General features: G+C 37.6%; 1 non-coding gene across 1 annotated transcript; it reads right to left on the bottom strand.

Moving 5' to 3' along the window:
• Positions 1 to 2,707: 2,707 nt before the first annotated feature.
• LOC129518924 (U6 spliceosomal RNA) lies at positions 2,708 to 2,814 on the bottom strand. The gene has a single exon (XR_008666262.1). It is a non-coding gene; the product is annotated as a U6 spliceosomal RNA (small nuclear RNA).
• Positions 2,815 to 7,229: the final 4,415 nt, after the last annotated feature.

The raw sequence follows: 7,229 nt of genomic DNA, 5'->3' as shown, positions 1-7,229 counted from the left end.
ATACACAAAAATAAACTCAAAATGTATTAAAGACCTATATGGGAGACCTGAAACTATAAAATTCCTAGAAGAAAACATAGGCAGTAATATCTTTGATATTAGCCGTAGAAACATTTTTCTAGTTGTGTCTTCTGACGCAAGGGAAACAAAAGCAAAATCAAACTACTGGTAATACACAAAGATAAAACCTTTTTGCACAGTGAAGGAAATCATCAACAAAACAAAAGGACAAGCCACTGAATGGGAGAAGATATTTGCAAATGATATATCCGGTAAGGGGGTGTATCCAAAACATATAAAGAACTTATACAACTTAACACCAGAAAAACAAATAATCTAATTAAAAATGGGCAGAAGACATGAACAGACATTTTTCCAAAGAAGACACAGAGGTGGCCAACAGACATTAAAATATGCTCAACATCGTTTATCATTAGGGAAATGCAAATCAAAACCACAATGAGCGATCATCTCACACTTGTCAGAATGGTTGAAATAAAAAAGATAAGAAATAACAAATGTTGGTAACAATATTAAGAAAAAAGAACTATCATGCCCCGCCGGTGGAAATTCAAGCTGGTAAAACCAGCTCTCTGCTCTCAATAGGCTCTCTGCTCAGAAGGGAGCCTGCTTCTCCCTCTGTCTGCTGCTCCCTCTGCTTGTGCTCTCTGTCAAATAAATAAATAAAATATTTTTATTAAAAAATAACTGACCGACAATCATTAAAATTATAAAGGTCGTGAAGGTAAAGTTCCAGAAACTGTTCCAGTAAAGAAATTAAAGTGGTATGAAAACCAAATGCAGTGCATGATTGTGAAGTGGATCCTTTTGCTGTGAAGGATACTGTTGGGATGACTGAGGAACGTGATTTGGGATCTGAAAAAATTGTGATATAGCAACATTAATTTCCTGATTTTGATGTTTGTATTGTGGTAATATAGGACAATGCCTTTATGTCAGAAAATACAACATAAAATATTCAGGGTTGATGAGACATCATGTTGGCAACTTACTCTCCAGTGATTTGGGAGGAAAAACTTGTTTGGCCTTTATCTCCATACTCGGAAATTTTCTATAACTTTGGCATTATAAGTGCATGCATGTTTACAAAGGAAAGGCATCATAGTGGTAGTGGATGAGAAAATGAGCTTTGAAAAGCAGACAGACCTAGGTCTGATTCTTGGCTTTTATCACTCAGTTGTATGACACTGAACCAGTTGTTTAACTTCCTTAAATCTAAATTTTCCTATTTGAAGTGTGACGATAATTACAGTTACATTTTCACTAGGCTTCCATTATAGTCACATGAGAGATGAGATCATGGTCATCATCATATTACTGAGAATTTGCTCTATGCATTGAATTTAGTGGAGTACTTGTTAAACTCTGATGAAGAGTTAGATATTTTTAAACGCTTAATTCACCATTAACTAAATACTTTTAGAAAATACAATAACATTAATTACTAAAAATGAATACAAAATACAAGACCACATCTTCATTAGAGTTAATGAATATGAAATTATATATTTTATTACATATGAGAACAAATGTAAGAAAAATAAATTAATTACAAAACCTGTATATAATTCTTTGAAACTGCAAGTATGGGCAATTAATGATTACTTGAGTAAAATAGTGAATCCCTGTAGGAGATACCTATCTGCACTTTGAAAGACACTGTGTAAAAAAATAAAAATAAAAAAGCATTTAAAAAAAGAAAGACACTGTGTATATCAATATCTAAAGTTTATAATGTGACAAATGAGCTTGCTTCTGGCTAATTAACTTGCATGATCTAGTCTGTATTGATGACAATGCTACTTGCAAGTAATACTGCATGTGACTCTATGTTTTTTTTTAATATAGCATAGTAGAGGAATGCTTCTCATATAAGTATGCTGATAGGAGTAAAAGATTTTAAAGTAATTTCAGCAAGGTCAAGTTATTTATTTTAACTTTTACTCAAAATGAAATGAATGATTTTATTATTTCAAAATTTTTTTACTATTTCAAAATTTAATTTCAAGGTTTCATTGATACCCAATTCAAAATTTTTAACCTGTAAAATTATGGTAGAATTATCTTTCTTTTTTTTAAGATTTTACTTATTTATTCATGAGAGATATAGAGAGAGGCAGACAGGCAGAGGGAGAAGCAGGCTCCATGCAGGGAGCCCAGTGTGGGACTCGATCCCGGGACTCCAGGATCACACCCTGGGCCGAAGGCAGGGACCAAACTGTTGAGCCACTCAGGGATCCCCAGAATCATCTTTCAATGAAGGAATTGGGTTTCATATTTTAGTTTGCATTTCAATTGATTAACTGATCTTAAAATATCATGTTGTAATGTAGTCCTATTGAGTGTGACTATAACACAGTTTGTATAAAAGCAACTTGTCACCTTAATTCATCAACAACACCTGAACTAATGAATACCAATGCAATGAGACAAGCACTTCCTAGGACGTTGTGACACTTTCAATGTGGTTATAGTTTGTAAACTCAGTTTCTATACTTATCACGGACTGGGAACGGTTCATTATCAGCACTGTTTCAAAGACTACATTTTGCGTAACACCGACTTAGTGCTTTGGATGGATTAGCTTAAGAAATAATGTGTGTAAAGCACTCAGCACAGTGAGAGGTGCCAACTATGTACCTCAATAAATATAGCTAGTATTTATGTTAATAATATTATTATTTTTAAAAAATCCGAATGCATCATGAATTTGCATGTCATCCTTGTGCAAGAGCCATGCTAATATTCTCTGCATTGTCCTAATATTAGTATAAGTGCTGCTGAAGTAAGCACTCAGGTTAATATTATTAATTTTGTTAATATTATTAATATTATTAAAATATCATCCACCCAGCCTCAAAGGCTTTTCTCATGGTGAAAAGCAGTTTTCAGTAATTAAGGTGTACATAGCTTCAAGTTTAAGTACTGCACACAGACCCCACAAACAGGAGATGTCTACTCTATCAATTCATTCAAAAGCAGATTCTGTCCATGCAAAAAGATAAGTAAAAGTTTGCTTCATTAGGATCCCTTATCTGGCCATATAGTCTTTACCTAGTTTTGGTGAAGACTCCGTTCAGGAAATATCCATGTGTGCCCTATTACAAATCATTATAATAACTAAAGTTTAAGTAGTCTATTCAGGATGTTGCCTACTGAGTCTCCATTTCCAGGAAACATGCCAAACTCATCTAAGTCATAGAGTTCTTGATACTAACCTTTATATTTTCTCCCCTTACTGGAGATATTTGAACCCAGGTATTGATATTTTTAAATTGCCTAGTGGCTGCAGGAGATCTCATGGAATTACAAAATTGATTGAATTCACTTTCCAGATAGCAATGTGCTTGATTCTAGGTCATTAGCCAGAATTTTGAGGACCTCTGGCAAGTGATTCTCCCCTTCTCTTTGCCAGTTTTACACCCTGTTGGTGGTCTTAATAAATCAGATCACCTTATTGGTCATGGAACAAATGCTGTCTACTGTTTATGAATATTCTACCTTGCCTATGAGCCACCAAATCTAGTTTCCTAATTTCCAAAAAGAGTTTAAAGTAAGTAGAATAACTTAGTAGTGAATGATAGCATAACAGAAATCTATCAGTAACCAGTATAACAATAGAGAATTTCTTGGGTAAGATTCCCAAAGGTAGCTGAACTCTTCTTATGATACTAAAAAATGACATTAGGCTGCATTTATGGTCCTAAGACCACTAAAGTACATGTATTCTTTTATCTGTTATTATTATTATTATTATTATTATTATTATTATTATTTTTGTGGAGTTGTTTACGGCATTGCTCTGTTGCTGTCTGGAATGTACATGCACATTTTCGGTATACAAATGCACTTTTTAGTGGTTCAATTCAATGGTTTTAACTTTGCATTTTAAGTACATCATTTTACCATGGTTCTTATTAATTGTTCAATTAGAACTCTCTTCCTATGTTTCTGTGTAAGGCACAGCAGTCTTGAAACAGAGTAGGATAGACCCAGTCTCCCAACCCCAGAAGGCAGAGATTCATAGTCAGCTCCCTAAAGCTTGTCTGAAAAACAACCAGAATGGATATAAAAATGGAAGGTGGAAATAGTCTCCCTTATTGGTGTTTCTTGGTTAACTTAAGCTATCTACTGAGCTCTGATTCCAAAAAGATATTTTTAATAGCAACTGCCACAGATACAAATTGTTGTGTAAATAGAATTGACTCAGCAATTCATGGTGCAATTTTAACGTCTGAAAAACAATTAGAAAATGAACATCCTCAGAGGTGGGGAATTTTTTCTTATATAGCTAGGAATAATTTCATTTTTTCATAAAGTTTTTGGTAAAAAAAACTGTAGAGAAAAACTAAACTTCTAGACTTCCCAAAAAATTTCAACTGAAATTTGGTTGGAGTTGATAAGTAGCATCTTTCCATTTTTTTTATATTTAAGGAGTATATTCTGGATAATACTGAAGAAAAATGAGTTAACTTGGACTTCATTGAAATTAATTGACCGTGCGGAGGGGGCTGCACCGCCGGGAGCACGATTCCAACAGCTCAGGCCGGGGAGCACAGGGCACCAGGGAAACAACCCAAGATCCGGCCTCTCCCTGGGACAGGCAGAGGCCGGGAGGGCCCAGGACAGCAAGGACACTCCTGCCCCGAGCTGAGCATTTCAGTGGCCCCGCGCACCGGAGCATCCAGGCCCTCCATAGTTACTGCAGGAGCTGAATCCAGGGCTGGAGAGCTGGCCGCCGGTGCTGTGGTTGTTCCTCCTGGGGCCTCACAGGGTAAAAAACGCCCACTGAGCCTCACTGTGGCCTCACCAGATAAACAGCTTAAGCATCTTTCACTGAGCTCTGCACCAGGCAGGGGGCTGAGCAGCTGCCCCAAGGGCTAACACCTGAAAATGAGCACAGCAGGCCCCTCCCCCAGAAGACCAGCTAGACGGACAGGGGAAAAAAATTATTGACCAAACAGCACTGGAAAGTCCCAGGGGAAGTCAAGGGATTTACAGTATACAGAATCAGAGGATACTTCCCCTTGTTTTTTTGTTTTTTGATTTCTGTTTGCTCCCCCCCTTACTTTTCTTCTTTTTTCTTTTTTTCTTTTTCTTTCCTTCTTTCTCTTCTCTCTTTTTATTCTTTTCCCAATACAACATGTTTTTGGCCACTCTGCACGGACCAAAATGACTAGAAGGAAAACCTCACCTCAAAAGAAAGAATCAGAAACAGTCCTCTCTCCCACAGAGTTACAAAATTTGGATTACAATTCACTGTCAGAAAGCCAATTCAGAAGCACTATTATAAAGCTACTGGTGGCTCTAGAAAAAAGTATAAAGGACTCAAGAGACTTCATGACTGCAGAATTTAGATCTAATCAGGCAGAAATTAAAAATCAATTGAATGAGATGCAATCCAAACTAGAGGTCTTAACGACGAGGGTTAACGAGGTGGAAGAACGAGTGACTGACATAGAAGACAAGTTGATGGCAAAGAGGGAAACTGAGGAAAAAAGAGACAAACAATTAAAAGACCATGAGGATAGATTAAGGGAAATAAGTGACAGCCTGAGGAAGAAAAACCTACGTTTAATTGGGGTTCCCGAGGGTGCAGAAAGGGACAGAGGTCCAGAATATGTATTTGAACAAATCATAGCTGAAAACTTTCCTAATCTGGGAAGGGAAACAGGCATTCAGATCCAGGAAATAGAGAGATCCCCCCCTAAAATCAATAAAAAACTGTTCAACACCTCGACATTTAATAGTTAAGCTTGCAAATTCCAAAGATAAAGAGAAGATCCTTAAAGCAGCAAGAAACAAGAGATCCCTAACTTATATGGGGAGAAATATCAGATTAACAGCAGACCTCTCCACAGAGACCTGGCAGGCCAGAAAAGGCTGGCAGGATACATTCAGGGTCCTAAATGAGAAGAACCTGCAGCCAAGAATACTTTATCCAGCAAGGCTCTCATTAAGAGAAGGAGAGATAAAGAGCTTCCAAGACAGGCAGGAACTGAAAGAATATGTGACCACCAAACCAGCTCTGCAAAAAATTTTAAGGGAGACTCTTAAAATTCCCCTTTAAGAAGAAGTGCAATGGAACAATTCACAAAAACAGGGACTGAATAGATATCATGATGACACTAAACTAATATCTTTCAATAGTAACTCTGAACGTGAATGGACATTGAAACTAACTGAGAAGCACAATTTTAGGCAAGATGCTGGAAGAGTAGGGTCCGCAAGTCACCTGTCCCCACCAAATTACCTAGATAACTTTCAAATCATCCTGAAAACCTACGAATTTGGCCTGAGATTTAAAGAGAGAACAGCTGGAATGCTACACTGAGAAGAGTTCGGGTTTCTATCAAGGTAGGAAGACGGAAAAAAAAAAAAAGAAAGAAAAAAGCATCCAAGGGGGAGGGGCCCCACTAGAAGCGGGGCTAAGGCCATGTGGTGAGTGCTTGCAGGACAGGAAAGCCCAGTCCCGGAGAAAAGGAGGTTTACCAATCTTCTTGGACCAAAAGACGCTACTAGGGAACTTGGGTAGGATCCCAGGAGGGGCGGGGTTGCCCTCAGGCTCCCAGGGGCACTAACAGAAGAACTGCACTGGGGAGAGCATGCCACACACCACTGCCGAGCTCCCTAAAGGGCTCCAGCACGTGCCCAGGTGACAATGAATTCATATCTTTCTAGAGTAACTCTGAATGTGAATGGGCTAAATGATCCCATCAAAAGATGCAGGGTTTCAGACTGGATAAAAAAGCAAGACCCATCTATCTGCTGTCTACAAAAGACTCATTTTAGACCTAAGGCCACCTACAGCCTGAAAATGAAAGGGTGGAGAACCAATTACCATTCAAATGGTCCTCAAAATAAAGCAGGGGTAGCCATCCTTATATCAGATATTAAAGTTTATCCCAAAGACTGTAATAAGAGATGAAGAAGAACACTATATCATACTTAAAGGATCTATCCAACAACAGGATCATAACAATCATCAACATTTATGCCCCGAATGTGGGAGCTGCTTGCCTATCAATCAATTAATAATCAAAGTTAAGACATGCTTAGATAATAATACACTTATACTTGGAGACTTGAAAGTAGCGCTTTCTACAATCGACAGGTATTCTAAGCACAACATCTGCAAAGAAACAAGAGCGTTAATGATACACTGGAACAGATGGATTTCACAGATATTTACACAACTTTACATGCAA

This window comes from Nyctereutes procyonoides, unplaced genomic scaffold, assembly GCF_905146905.1.
Source record: "Nyctereutes procyonoides isolate TBG_1078 unplaced genomic scaffold, NYPRO_anot_genome, whole genome shotgun sequence".
Classification (NCBI taxonomy): domain Eukaryota; kingdom Metazoa; phylum Chordata; class Mammalia; order Carnivora; family Canidae; genus Nyctereutes; species Nyctereutes procyonoides.
This window is presented reverse-complemented; position numbering and strand designations above follow the sequence as displayed.